The 15,700-nt window shown below is 40.8% G+C and overlaps 1 protein-coding gene across 1 annotated transcript in view; it reads left to right on the plus strand.

The window, feature by feature from the left end:
- Positions 1-3,313: 3,313 nt before the first annotated feature.
- akap13.S (A-kinase anchoring protein 13 S homeolog) overlaps positions 3,314-15,700 on the plus strand; it is a 66,879-nt gene continuing 54,492 nt past the window's right edge. The window contains 1 exon segment of the mRNA NM_001091192.1: positions 3,314-3,467. The gene's annotated coding sequence lies outside the window, so the exon portion shown is untranslated.

Genomic DNA, 15,700 nt, shown 5'->3' on the forward strand with positions numbered 1-15,700 from the left:
CTTAATTTGATATAAACTGTATAATCGGTTGCTCAGGTATTCATTTTAAGGGTTTATAGTTTTCCTTTAATCTGTTCACAAAGTATAATATCTAGCCATGGTGATTTTGCCTCACAAAAGGGGTTATATTTATTTTCTTTGCAACTATTCTTACATGCTGTTGGATAAAAAAAGCATGTGTTTACTCAGTCATGATAGTCAGAGAGATAAATAGAGGGATATCTCCAAAGAAACAGTCAGTACATTGCCTTAGGCTACTACTCCATGCCCTGGAATGACCTGTTTAAGGCCTAAGCAGTCAAACAACATTGAGAGAGTCATTTTGCCTTTGTGTACTATTCCTATACTATTCCTAGGAAGTACATCTACTAATTGATGCCTGTTTGTGATTTTAAAAACTACAAAATGAAGTCTTCTTGGTTTTAACTTCTGACTGTGGGACATTCTTCCCATCTACCAAACCCTGTGAATATAGTACTGACTGGATTGGAGACCAGTGTGTGGGAGTGCCTACGTAACAGGAATAGTGACCGTTAGGACATGGACATGTGAGTTTGAACTTTTGTAACTTCCTGGGAATCATGGCCTAAAACTGTATATAATTTAACAATTGTTATCTTGCTATCTGGTTGCTAGACTCCTACTTATGTCAGCAAAAGGTAAGCTAACTCTTCATGTATGGAGAACAGAAATTCAAAATTGAAAAAAAAAAACCTGATTAGAACCACATTGTATAGCAACTTCCCCTGAGACAATTTGCAGTTGGTTTTAATTTTTTTTATGTTTTTTTTTAGTTTTTTTTAGCTTTTTATTCAGCAGCTCTCTGTTTTGAATTCAGCAATCTGGTTACTAGGGTCTAAATTATCCTAGTAATCATGCACAAGATCGAATAAGATACTGGCATATGAATAGGAGAGGGCCTGAATAGATGAGTAATAAAACATAACAATAACATTCATAGCCTTACAGAACATTTGTTTTTAGATCTAGTCAGTGACCTCAATTTGATAGCTGGAAAGAGTCAGAAGAAAAAAGGCAAATATACAAAACACTACAAAAAATAATGAGGTCAATTGAAGAGTTGCTTAGAATTAGCCATTCTGCAACATGCTAAAATTTAAATTAAAGATAAACCACCTCTTTAATAGGGGAATGTAATATGTTTCACTAGCGTAAAAGACCATTGTGAATGTTAGCGACCATATTTGAGTCCTTTTTGACCGATTACAGACCTCAATGACTTGTTTGTGGCCAAATTACTTTTGAGAACATTCACAATGTATGTAATAAACTTTTCCAATCGCAAAGCGAATTTTGCAACTAAATGTATAACGAAACGCCAGAGCAGGTGTTAATGCTAACCTTTTCTTAGCGATGTAATATTTGCCAGCTAATAATTTTACATTTGCGAGCAGCTCAAAACATTCACAAAACAGCTCAAAAATTCTAGTAATGAAACTAATGATGCATGGTTCATGCACAAGGGAATTAAAAAGAGACTAGAATATGTTAAGATAAACAAAGGTCTGGGACCGGATGGTATTCATCCCAGGGTACTTAGAGAGCTTAGCTCTGTGATTGCCAAACTGGTGAATTGCTAATGCTATTCAGAAAGGGATCCCGTTCTCAAGGTGGCCATACACGGGCCGATAAAAGCTGCCGACAGACCGTGTCGGCAGCTTATTGGCCCGAGTATGGGGCCCCCGACGGGCTTCACCAATCGAGTTTCGGCCAGATCTCGATCAGATGGGACATAAAATCCCATTGGATCGCGGCCTCATCTATTCGTTGATGCAGTCCCGCGATCTGACCGCCCATTGCTATTCGTTAGGATCCGATCGTTGGGCCCTAGGGCCCACGATCGGATCAGCCCGATATTGGGGAGAGATATCGGGGAGAGATCCGCTCGTTTGGCGACATCGCCAAACGAGCGGATCTCTCAGTGTATGGCCACCTTCAGCCTCAAAACTATCGGCCTGTTAGTATGATGCCAGTGGTAGGAGAGCTTTTTGAAGGGGTAATAAGGGATACAATACTTGACTTCATTGAAAATAATACTATGAGTGTGTGCAGCATGATTTATGCATAATAGATCAAGACTAATTTAATTTCCTTTTATGAGACGGTTAGCAGGGACCTTGATTCTGGAATGGCAGTGGATGTGATCTACTTTAGACTTTGCTAAAGCATTAGACTTTGCTAAAGCATTTGAGACCACACAGAAGGTTATTGGCTAAATTAAGGAATGTTGGCTCAGTACATAGTATTTGTACCTGTATAGGGAACTGGCTAAAAGATAGATCACAAAGAGTGGTGGTAAATGGAACATTTTCTGATTGGACCTGTGCAGGGCTAGAAGTAGGGGTAGGCAGAAAAGGCAGCTGCCTAGGGTGCAATAATAGGGGGGCGCTAGACAGCTACCTCTCAGCCTTACTCTCCTTCCCTCCTTACACCCTCCCCTCCATCGCTGTTAGGGTTGCCAGATGGCTGGTATTTGTCCGGCCTGGCCGGTATAAATGATGCTTGATGCCAATGTTATTATTAGGAAAAAATGGCAAGAATATAGGAAGGCCGGTATTTTTGTTCCAGAAAAGGTGGCAACCCTAGTCGCTGTCCCTCCCTTGCTCCCGTCGCTTGCCCCTCCGTCTCTCACCCCTCTCCAAATGTGAATGCACACGCATGGGGGGGGGGGCTTTGCCAACCGGATTGCCCAAGGCACTGGCCCTGGACCAGTGTTGTTCGTGGAGTAGAGGGCTCTGTACTTGGTCTTTTCCTTTTCAACTTCTTTATTAAAGGGATACTGTCATGGGAAAACATGTTTTTTTTTTTTTCAAAAAGCATCAGTTAATAGTGCTGCTCCAGCAGAATTCTGCACTAAAATCCATTTTTAAAAAGAGCAAACAGGTTCTATTATATTCAGTACTACAAAGTGTGAGTGCAATGTCTGCGCAAAGTCTCTGCACCTGCGCAAAGGTCAAAGGATTTAGCTCAGGAGCATATGGCAGGCAGTCACTGATAATTCATTATAGAGGCAGTAGTTGTGCCTGTGGAATATACGATTCCAAGCGAATGCTGCTGTTTTCTATGGCTTGTCATTTCTCCGCAACTCTGCTCACATGCACACGAGTAGCGCTTAGTGAAAGTTTCTTCTTCGCTGTTGACGTCATCCTGCCAGCGAGGAAGCACAGGATTGACGTGCCGAACAGCCAATCCCGGAGAGGCGTCGCTCATCGACTAGAATCCTGGTCTGCAGCACGCATGCGCCACAAAGTATGTTACAGTCCTGAGTGCGGTATGAGCGGAAAGTGATACAGTGAGGGAAGTGGAGGTGCAAGCGAGTGAGTGCTATTGTGTGCTTTCTCCCTGCGGATACTTGAAGCCTTTTTGTGGGGGGATCTGACGTGCAAGCGGGACCCTTTGCTAGGGATGTTCGACCACCGGGACGCACTTGTTGGCTAAAGAAGGAGGTGAGGGGCCCCGGGGTTGTGGGGGAGGGGGCACTGGGACCTTTGCAAGTCTGCATTGTAGGGGGGGGGAAGCGGCTCGGAGACAGTAGCTGGCGATGTTTGGTTATACTCGGGGCAGTCAATTGTGCGCAGGGGTAAACAGTGTTACACTTATTTGTGTTCATTCCTTTACACACACGAACTGAACCGACATTATGGTTATACCATTTGGCCCGGTCCCCCGCAAATTACATAAACCCTCACTGCCTAACCGAGTTTTGTTTGGTTACGTTTTGCACAGACACTTTAACACCGCTGCTACATCATACATCTGTATTATTTGAGCTTACACTCTAAAATGCCTAATTTTCATCTAAGCCACGATTGATTTAAGCGAGAAACCCTATATTTATATACAGTTTAACTTTATTTAACAATGGCAATCATTCCCAGTCTGTAGAAACGTTTAAACTGCTTGTTGTGCAGCAGAGCTTGCTGGGAATTGTAGTTAGGACACAGGCTGTCACGCTGGAATTGTAGTTTGCTGATCACTTGCTTAAAGGGGTCGTTCACTTTTAAATGAACTTTTAGTATGGCGTAGAGAGTAATATTCAGAGACAATGTGCAATTGGTTTTCATTTTATATTATTTGTAGTTTCTGAGCTATTTCGCTTTTTATCCTGCGGCTCCCCAGTTTGCATTTTCAGCAATCTAGTTGCCAGGGTGCAAATTATCCTAGCAACCATGCACTGATTTGAAAAAGGGACTGGAAAATGAACAGGAGAGGGCCTGAGTAGAAAGACAAGTAATAAAAAGTAGCAATAACGTTAAAGTTGTAACCTTAAGGAGCCTTTTTTTTTTAGATGGGGGTCAGCTGGAAAGAGTCAGAAGAAAAAGACAAATAATTAAAAAACAATAAAAAAAAATGTAATGACAACCAATTAAAAAGTTGTTTAGAATAGGCCGTTCTATAACATACAAAAAGTTAACAGAAAGGTGAATCACCCCTTTAAATATTTAGGGGTTATTTACTAAATCCCGGTCGGGCTTTTTGGGGCAAAACTCTATTTTTTTTTTTTATTTGAACTTGAATTTTTCAAGATTTAGTAAATGTATGGTGCTAAAAGGCCAAATCCGAAAATCCGCCATCTGAGACCTGCTGAGGTTGTGTATAAGTCTATGGCAGAGGTCCCTATCCTATTTTGAAGTTTCTGTGTTCTGCCCGGAAAATCCGCCCTTTCCGGGCAAAAATCTAAAAAAATTCAGGCTTTCCAAGGAAAAATTAAGCAAACTGGGGAAAAAACTCCCAAAAAAACATACGATTTGGGTTTTTGCATGCTTTTATTGAGTTTTTACCCAAACTGATTAAATCAAGCTTTTTTTAAAATAAATAAGGTGAAATCGTGATTTCTAGTTTAGTCGTACTTGTTTTATTTAAAAAAAAAATCTGAAAAATTCAGATTTTGATAAATAACCCGCTTAGTGTTTCAATCTGCATCAGAGCAGAAACATTAAAGGAACAGCAACACCAAAAAATTAGTGTTTTAAAGGCATGCCAATATAATGTAGTGTTGCCCTGCACTGCTAAAACTGGTGTGTTTGCTTCAAAAACTTTACTATAGTTAAAAGCTGCAGTGTAGCCATGGGGGCAGCCAATGAAGCACAGGATACATGGTAGATAACGGATAAGCTGTGAAGAATCCCATTGTATCCTACAGAGTTTCTGTTATGTATCCTGTGCCTTTTCTCCTTTTTCAGCTTTGGCTGCCCCCATGGCTATAAATCAACTTATTTATATAAACTATTGTAGTGTTTCTGAAGCAAACACACCAGTTGTAGCAATGCAGCACATCTGTACGTTATATTTTCTATTGCTTTACAAGATTTTCATTTTTTGGTGTTACTGTTTCTTTAAGCACAGGAACATGGCTTCATTGTAATCAGCTTGAAAAAGGAAGTAAATGTTCTGAACGCTTGCTACGATTATATTAGCCAATAAAGGTATCACCTTTATACCATTTTTGTTATTTTTTATTTCAAAAGGGTTGCCCTGTAACATTTTTACTGGCTAACACAATACAGAAACTTTACCTGTTCCTTTAAGGAAGAGTTTTGTTAGGCAAATTCCCCTAATGCCTTTATTATTAAAGGATTACATATATACTTGCATAAGCAAAATAGCCAGAGCTACAACAATTCAGTTAAGCAATGTCATTTAATAACCTTGAGAAAAATTACAATTGTTTTGTATGAATACAGCCCCCCAGCAGTCTGGCTTTTAATTTTGTGGACTACAACTCCCAGCAGCACTCAATAGACAAAGGGATTATAGATAAGTGCTTGGGTTGGACATACTACACAACATACTTTTCTTTAGCAGGGCTTCCTCAGAGTCACAACTGTCAATCTGCCCTTTTGTCACTGCAGTGCATTATAGATCGGCTTGGAAATAGGATTTACAGCAGCTGATTTCGTTCATCTTTCCATCAGCTGCCTTGGCCAAAATACCTAATACTGAATGCTGCAGAAGCAGCAGGTTTGTTGTGAGGTCCTGTTGTATACAACTCCCCAGCAATATTTCTTACTAAACTGGTGGCCTGCCTGGTCGTTACTGTGACTTGTACGTTTCTCTGTATAGTAAACGGATTTATTGCCCAGCTAATATAAACTTGGTAATAATTGCTCTGCTTACAACCTGGATAGGATAAGGGGACAAATATATTTTATTAGTAATTCATGAGTGCAAATTCCGCAATATTATCCGTATAGTGTTGTGAGAATTGTAGAGTCCGCAATTTACCACAGCCAGGTAAAATGATGCAACCAAGGTTCCCAGAGATGAAACCATTTAATCAGATTATCTAGCCCAGAGACAGGAAATTATACAGAGATCTTTCAAAATGTGCCCACAGGTTATACTTCCTTCCCTCTTCCTTTTCTAAACCTTCTCTTCCTCTGCTTCCCCCCTCCTTCAGACAAAAATCAGCTCCATTGTTATACTGTTTCTATGCCATTGACCAAAATGGGGAATGGTTCTGATTGGCTGATAACAAGTTAAACAGGAAAACCATCTATTTTCTTTAGATGTCCTTTTTACCATTACTACAATGATCAGGACCCCCCCCCCCCCCATTTCTTCACATCCTGCTATTTAAAGGGGTTATTTATCTTCCAACACTTTTTTCAGTTCAGTTGGTTTTAGATTGTTTGCAATGAATAAAGACTTTTTCCAATTACTTCTTATTTTCTATGTATGACTGTTTTTCTAATATTTAATTGTAAAGTGTAATTTTTCACCCTTCTAAAGCAGCTCTGTAAACTGTTCTAAATTGATACATTTAGTTGATACATTTGTTATCTTTGAGTTTCATTAAAGGCAGCTGTTAGAATTGATACAATAGTTGCTTATAGTCCAGAGAAATGTATCAACTAATTGTATCAATGAGATGTTGCAAAATTGTAACAGTTTAGAGTCTGCTTCTGAATTACTGAGCTGCCAGACTCAAACACCAGTGAACATTAAACTTTAAACATAGATTTTGGAAAAACAGTAAAAAATATAAAATGGAGATTTAAATGAAGAAAGAATTTATTTCTGGTGAACAATCTGAAAACAATTGAACTAAAAAAAAAAAAAGTGTTTGGAAGGTGAACACCACCTTTAAGGGGGCGACACACCTTTTACTAATAATTCATACATTGGATTTCTGCTATAAATATGACATGACTGAATAAGGGAGAATGTTCACATGCAAGAATAATGCTGGGATTGTCGTCACTTTGGAAAGAAAGAAAGAAAGAAAGAAAGAAAGAAAGAGAAAAAGAAAGAAAGAAAGAGAGAAAAAAAACACAACATGTTGATGGACTCGGTCATAGTGAGTGTTTGGGGAGGAATGCACTGACTGACTCGTTATATGGACCAATATGTGATTTTGATTTATTCAACTTTAAGGAAAGCAGCTGGTAGTGTCTGATGTATTTTGTGCCAGTCATAAGATCCAGTCATGCGGCCAACGGCTGCTGCATGTTATTGTATTTACACAGCTACCGTGATTCAGGAATGGTGCCAACATACAAGACAATGTTTTTGTTTGTAACAAGCATCAGCATTACTTCTCCGTTAGCATCATTTCACCTGCAGATTATCGTGTCATAACCATTCAAACGCCTTTGGGGCAAATTCACTAACCTCCAAAAATTCACCAGCAACGGCCTCGCTCACAGCGCAACACTTCGCCAGGAGTAGATTCACCAGGACAATGCTAATTCACTAAATTCTGAAGTTGCGTCCAGGGCGCTGAACGCTGGCGAATTTGCGCTAGCGTTACTGCACCAAGCGAAGTGAGGTTGCGCTAGCGTTGGCTAATTTGCATACGGTGGGAAGTTAAAGTTCAATGGACTTATAGGTTGCAGCAAATACATTACACTACACAAGCCTGGGAAACCTTAATAAATTAAAATAAAGTTGTTATTTTGCCCTACATGTGAGCCCAGTGTATAGTTTATGTGCCATATGTTAGGAAATGTAGGGGGGAAGCCAGTTACCCCCAAAAAAAAGTATGCTCTTTTTTAGCCTATCACCCTGAAAAAAGAAAAGACGCCAACGTTTTTTGGGACTTAGAAAATTTTTCTCAACTATTTTTTTTTTAGAAACTCCGATCTATTCTATTGTACTTCGCCTGGTCTGAGGTGGCGAAGGCAAGTCTGGCACAAGAGGTAACGTTCAGTAAAATCCACATCTTAGTGAATTTGCGTAGGTACGTACATTCGCCAGAGAGCAAATTTGCCAGGTGTTAGGGAGCGAAGTACCGCTAGAGTTGATCTCCTTCGCTAGTGAAGTTACGCTAGGGACCGTTCGTAAATCAGTGAAGTACCGAAATGACAATGAATTTTTGCCCACGTTAGTCACTTTGTCCTTTAGTAAATTTGCCCCTTTGTGTTTAGCAGTGTTAGGGCCTGAGGTTAGACAGACTTTGTGGGGAGGAAGCACAATACAGGACAGGAGTGACAATGCCACAAATAACTATAGGTTGGTTTTTGTATGTAATCTATATGTTCAGTGTATACACTACATTAATTGCACAGTGCTGTGGAATATGTGGGTTTATAAGTTATAAATATGTGTTAATAAAATATAGAAATTTTTTCATACTCACCGTAATTTCTATTTCCAAGTCACTTCCATGGCAGCATTCACCAACATGGGTTAATCCCGCCTATCAGGTCACTGGACAGGAAAGAGTTAACGATCGGTATAAATACCTTGCTCCTCCCAGCAATCCTCGTCTAGTAACAAGCTCCAGAAGAAGGGAGGGAAGTTGGTGAATGCTGCCATGGAAGTGACTTGGAAATAGAAATTACGGTGAGTATGAAAAAATTTCAATATTTCCCAAGTCACCCATGGCAGACAATTCACCAACATGGGATTTCCCCAAGCTTAAAGAAGGGAGGGACCATTATCGATCAACCAAAAAACTTTATTTAGCATGAACAACAGATTGCAAAATCTTTCTTCCAAACTTTGCATCTTGAGACAACATCACATTCAGTCTGTAATGACGAATGAAGGTACAAGAAGATGTCCACCTCGCAGCCTTGCAGATGAGGTCTGGCGGGGCCTTGGCTTCCGCCGCCCAGGAAGTAGCCATGGCTCTTGTAGAGTGAGCCCTCAGGTCCTTAGGAATCTCATTGCCTGTCAACCGATAAGCTAGAGCAATGCAGGAGACAATCCAGCGGCCAATTGTAGATTTAGCTGGTGCCATACCCTTTCTAGGGCCTCTCGGAATCAGGAATAACTTGTCAGATTTTCGCCAATCCTTCGTTCGCGTCAGATAATGCGAAACGGCCCTCACCAAGTCCAAAGTATGCCATTCTCGCTCCTTGTTAGACTTTGGAGACGGGCAGAAAGAAGGTAGTGTAATTTCCAAATCGGCATGAAATTGGGAGATTACTTTTGGAAGAAACTCAAAAGATGGTCTCATAATCACTTTGTCCGGATAGACAACTGTGTCTGGCTCTTTTGCTGACAAAGCAGAAATCTCACCAACCCTGCAAGCTGAGGTAATAGCGACCAGAAACAGGACTTTCAACGTCGCATGCCAGTCCGAGGCTTTCCGCAAAGGCTCAAAAGGTGAAGACATTAAGGCTCGTAAGACAATCGTAAGGTCCCATGGTGGAACTCTGGATTTCTTGAAAGAACACACCCTTCTCATTGCGTTGAAGAACCGGTTAACCAGAGGCTCCTCCGCCCAGGAATGACCACACAATGCAGATAATGCGGAGACTTGACCTCGCAGGGTGCTTGTGCTAAGTTTTCTCTGGAAACCCACAAACAGGAACTGAATCACCTGTTGGACAGTAGGATCTTTTGGGTCAAACTTGTGTTGTACTGCAAATTCTGCGAAACACTTCCAGACCCTGTAATATTGAGCCGAGGTAGAAGCCCTCCGAGCCTTCAATAAGAAATTCACCAGATCTTCCTGGAAACCATATTCTGCTAGCCTCTGCCTTTCAATTTCCATGCCGTCAGTGACAGGGAATCCACTCCCTCGTAGACCACTGGGCCCTGGGATAACAAATCCGGCTGAAGAGGCAGTCTCAGAGGTGGCTCCACTGCCAAACTCTGCAGGAGCGGAAACCAAGGGCGTCTCGGCCAATACGGAATTATGGCTATGACCAAGGCTTTTTCGACATATATCCACAGCCAGCTTACCTAGGACCTTTGGGCTGAGATCCTTTTCCAGAGCCAGGCTGATCCATAGTAACCTGTAACACATTATTCCATAAGCATAAATTCAATTACAAAAGCAAGATTCCACTGGAAAGGCACTCACAGTCTGTAGCCGAGTGAACCAACGCTCTCCAACTTCCGGCGAAGTGTACTAACACATCCAGCCAAAACGCCAGCCTTGCACACACTGCCAGCGTCTTCTTATTGCGTCACTTCCTGACGCCGTTTTCCCGCGCGTCAGTCCGGTCGCGCGTCACTTCCGGGCACGCGCGTCCATTTCCGGGCGCGCGTCTTCTTTGAGCGCGCGTCTTCCGCGTGCGTCACTTCCGGCACGCGTCACTCCGTTCGCGTCAACTCAGGCGCGCGTCTTACACGCGCTTCCGCGTCCGTACTCGACGCGCGTCCGCGTCAGTATTGGCGCGTGTGCTCTTCCATGGAACAAAACACTTTACCCAGCCTCGAATCCATCTGAAACGGCTGATCCTCTGGACTGCTTCATCCTCCTCTCTACCTTTAGGAGGGAATTCTTACAGCAGCTCCAGCACACAACCCTGCCCAACGGGTTCTTCTCACCACAACCCGTATAGGGTGCACTTGGAGGCATCAGAGGGGAGAGAGAGAGAGAGAGAGAGACCCACTCTGGTATGGTAAGCTTAGCAGCCTTTTAGCCATCTGTAGCAGCCTGTAGCAGTCTGTAGCAGCCTGTCGTGACCTGGACAGGAAAAAAGACGAGGATTGCTGGGAGGAGCAAGGTATTTATACCGATCGTTAACTCTTTCCTGTCCAGTGACCTGATAGGCGGGATTAACCCATGTTGGTGAATTGTCTGCCATGGGTGACTTGGGAAATTATCTTCCTTCTGGCATGTTGTTGGATGACTCCCAGAACCCCGAAGTATTGGTGGAAGAGGGCTCTGTTCATTAGAGGTCATTCTACTATACCTGCTATCTCACAGCCACAATCCCTTCCCAGAGTTACTATTATCCCACTGCTACTATAGACACCATCTCTCCCTACTATACCTGCTATCCCACAGTCACAGTCCCTTCCTAGAGGCGAATATCCCACTGCTACTATAGGCACCATCTCTCCCTACTATACCTGCTATCCCACAGCCCCTTCCCAGAGACTATTATCCCCACTGCTACTATAGGCACCATCTCTCCCTACTATACCTGCAATGCCACAGTCCCTTCCCAGAGTTACTATTATCCCACTGTTATTATAGGCACCATCTCTCCCTACTATACCTGCTATCCCACAGTCACAGTCACTTCCCAGAGTTACTATTATCCTCTCCCTACTATACCTGCTATCACTACCCACTGATTGTATAGACTCGATATTGATATATGCTGATTGAATGCCAACAGATAGCTTATTGCACTAAGCATATAACTTTTAGTAAAGTATAGCTTTACTTAAATTTTTTTAATTGAAATTGGTGTTTTATAACTATTATAAGGGTTGTCGGTGTACTCTTGTTCTATCCCTGTGTATGAAATATCTGTAACAATTTACATTGCGTGTGCTTTAGTGACATTCCATAGTCTGTGGATTAAATTGTTTTCCCTGAAATATTTTGATGTAATTTCCTTCACATTCTTCAAATAACAGAAGTGGCATAGTTAGCTAGCATGGACAATTCTGTAAGTTCTTCATGTTTATATTTCAGAAATCTCTGTTAATAAAGAATAAGACAGTCAAGACCCATGGTGGGTTGCTACTGATTAATTTTCTTGAGGCGGCGATCACCCCTAAATGTCAATGGTAGCCTACTGGATGAATTTCTATACCATTGCTTTTAGCTAAGTATGTTCTCTGCTAGTAAGGAATCAACATTTTAGTTTGTAGCAAACAGGCTCATGGTTTTAAGCCATACACAGTGTGCATTGCTTCCCAGAAATGTATTGCAGGGGACTGCACCACAGACTAAACAAGGCCTCTACATGAACCATGCAATCTGAAAAACACTTAAAGGACTTTTAACACAATTTCAGCCTTATTTTGCTTTGGGCTCATTGATGATATGTTTCAAAAAAAACAGATGCACCTTAAATCAGAAATTAATTTGTTTTCCGTCAGAGCTCAGTAAAGCAAATAACTTATATTACTCCGCAAAGAAATTACAGTATACTTATTTTCCCACTTATGTATTTGTTTATAAGACCAGCGGTAGTCATGCTGCTTCATTGAATTATTTGTTTACGTGCAAAAGTTCCCCCCAATGACCATATCCTCATTGAACATAGCAAATTAGTTTTATATATATATATATATATATATATACAGTGGTGTGAAAAACTATTTGCCCCCTTCCTGATTTCTTATTCTTTTGCATGTTTGTCACACTTAAATGTTTCTGCTCATCAAAAACCGTTAACTATTAGTCAAAGATAACATAATTGAACACAAAATGCAGTTTTTAAATGAAGGTTTACGTTATTAAGGGAGAAAAAAAACTCCAAATCTACATAGGCCTGTGTGAAAAAGTGATTGCCCCCCTTGTTTAAAAAATCACACCTGAGTTCAATTTCAAAGGTTATAAAGCCATTTCTAAAGCTTTGGGACTCCAGCGAACCACAGTGAGAGCCATTATCCACAAATGGCAAAAACATGGAACAGTGGTGAACCTTCCCAGGAGTGGCCGGCCGACCAAAATTACCCCAAGAGCGCAGAGACAACTCATCGGAGAGGCCACAAAAGACCCCAGGACAACATCTAAAGAACTGCAGGCCTCACTTGCCTCAATTAAGGTTAGTGTTCACGACTCCACCATAAGAAAGAGACTGGGCAAAAACGGCCTGCATGGCAGATTTCCAAGGCGCAAACCACTTTTAAGCAAAAAGAACATTAAGGCTCATCTCAATTTTGCTAAAAAACATCTCAATGATTGCCAAGACTTTTGGGAAAATACCTTGTGGACCGACGAGACAAAAGTTGAACTTTTTGGAAGGTGCGCGTCCCGTTACATCTGGCGTAAAAGTAACACAGCATTTCAGAAAAAGAACATCATACCAACAGTAAAATATGGTGGTGGTAGTGTGATGGTCTGGGGTTGTTTTGCTGCTTCAGGACCTGGAAGACTTGCTGTGATAGATGGAACATGAATTCTACTGTCTACCAAAAAATCCTGAAGGAGAATGTCCGGCCATCTGTTCGTCAACTCAAGCTGAAGCGATCTTGGGTGCTGCAGCAGGACAATGACTCAAAACACACCAGCAAATCCACCTCTGAATGGCTGAAGAAAAACAAAATGAAGACTTTGGAGTGGCCTAGTCAAAGTCCTGACCTGAATCCTATTGAGATGTTGTGGCATGACCTTAAAAAGGCGGTTCATGCTAGAAAACCCTCAAATAAAGCTGAATTACAACAATTCTGCAAAGATGAGTGGGCCAAAATTCCTCCAGAGCGCTGTAAAAGACTCGTTGCAAGTTATCGCAAATGCTTGATTGCAGTTATTGCTGCTAAGGGTGGCCCAACCAGTTATTAGGTTCAGGGGGCAATTACTTTTTCACACAGGTTTGGATTTCTTTTCTCCCTAAATAATAAAAACCCTCATTTAAAAACTGCATTTTGTGTTTACTTGTGTTATCTTTGACTAATAGTTAAATGTGTTTGATGATCAGAAACATTTTGTGTGACAAACATGCAAAAGAATAAGAAATCAGGAAGGGGGCAAATAGTTTTTCACACCACTGTATGTATATATATATATATATATATATATATATATATATATATATATATATATATATATATATATATATATATATATATATATATATATATATATATATATATATATATATATTGCTAAAGCTAGGTGAAAGGGAAAACCAAACACACGCAGTTTAAATCCTGTTTCGATATTACTTTAATGAATAGGAAATTTGTTTCTTGCGCTAAACAAAAAAACAACAAAAAATCTGAAATTGAAAGTAAAGTCACAATCTTCTTCCTCTTTGTGCAAACAAAACGAATTGGAGTCCACTGAAAAGCTCTCTGTGTAATGAGCAACTCCTTATCTAACAGACAACAGGTTGCAGTTGGTGGGAATGGAGGGTCTGTTAATACAGAGGGCTTCTCCGTGCACTGGTGATTTGTTTGGATTGTGCTTGTACAAACAGGAAGTTCAATGTGATATTCTGCTTCAAAAACATACATATTCTTAATTTAAACATCACACAAAAAAGTATAAGCCCTATTTATTGAATGACCGTATACTGCTTCTTTGAGGTTTTCAGTTACTTGTTTTGGATGATGATAATAGGTATTGTTATTTACGATCATTTCCAAAGCACCAACATATTCTTCAGCGCTGTACAATAAAAGGGGGTATGTATACACAAACCAACACAGTTTACATACAAATACTGATAGATGCAGGACCCTGGCTCTGTTTGCTATTATCTATTGAAAAAGTCAGTCATATTCTCTGAAGAGAAAATACATTGCCGTCCATTGGTGTAGGAATTGCTGCTTGTAAAATACTTTACACGTGGGGAATCCCTGTAATTATGCAAATAAACTGAAGCAGATTTTTACCAGTCCAGGCGATGGTACATTATATTGAAATGCCTACAAAGCCTTTTCATTTTTGTAGTTCCTTTAAGATTCGGGGGTCATAGGGCACACACTGTAGGGCACACAATGCTGTGTGGGCTGAATTGAATGCAGTGGGCATGAAAGGAAAGAACATGCTTGTCACTTGGTATAAAACGATTTAAGCGTAAAAAAGTCTCATGGCTTGATCACAAACCAAGTTCCCCTACGCACAAATCCTAACAGGCCCACTGTGACCTCTGGGGATACATGCCCACACCATTACAATATGCCTGTTATTGCCAGCTAGCAGCATTTTCTATCTTAAATTGTGAATGCATATATAAACTATGTACAGAACTTAAAGGAAAACTATACCCCCAAAATGAATTATCATATTAGGTAATTTTTAATCCCTTTCTCAAACTGTTGCTTGGACGCCCCCCTCCTGAACCGCTATAGTTTGATGACCCAATTCGGTTTCCAGAACTTGTGCCATGCCATTAAAGTTTTTTCCCGTTCCGAACTTTGCAGTCGCCATGTTGGTCATGTCACATCCTGCGCCACCTTGACAAAAATGCGCAAAATGTATTGCTCCCCCATTACCTCCCTGATGACGATGCCTGGTACCCCCTGACCAGATTAGCATTGCTTGCCTGGGGGAAGTGATCATGTGTGCATGCGCAGGGCTTGCAAAATTTCATATGCTCATGTGCAAGCCCTGATAGAGCCAATTTTGTTTGTGAGAGGAATGTCTTCTGTATTCCATGCACTTAGCAACATTTTTAACATCAATCTTTGAATACAGCTGAAGGTAAAGACATATAGAGACACGATTATTGTAAGTAGCTTTTCACTTTGTGGCCAATATATTGAACTTTATTCGTTTTTTTTACCTTTCCTTCTCCTTTAAAGGCTTTTACCAAACTGGTATATATATTTAAGTAAATATTGCCCTTTTACATCTCTTTCCTTGAGC

The sequence above is a fragment of the Xenopus laevis genome, chromosome 3S (genome assembly GCF_017654675.1).
Source record: "Xenopus laevis strain J_2021 chromosome 3S, Xenopus_laevis_v10.1, whole genome shotgun sequence".
Classification (NCBI taxonomy): domain Eukaryota; kingdom Metazoa; phylum Chordata; class Amphibia; order Anura; family Pipidae; genus Xenopus; species Xenopus laevis.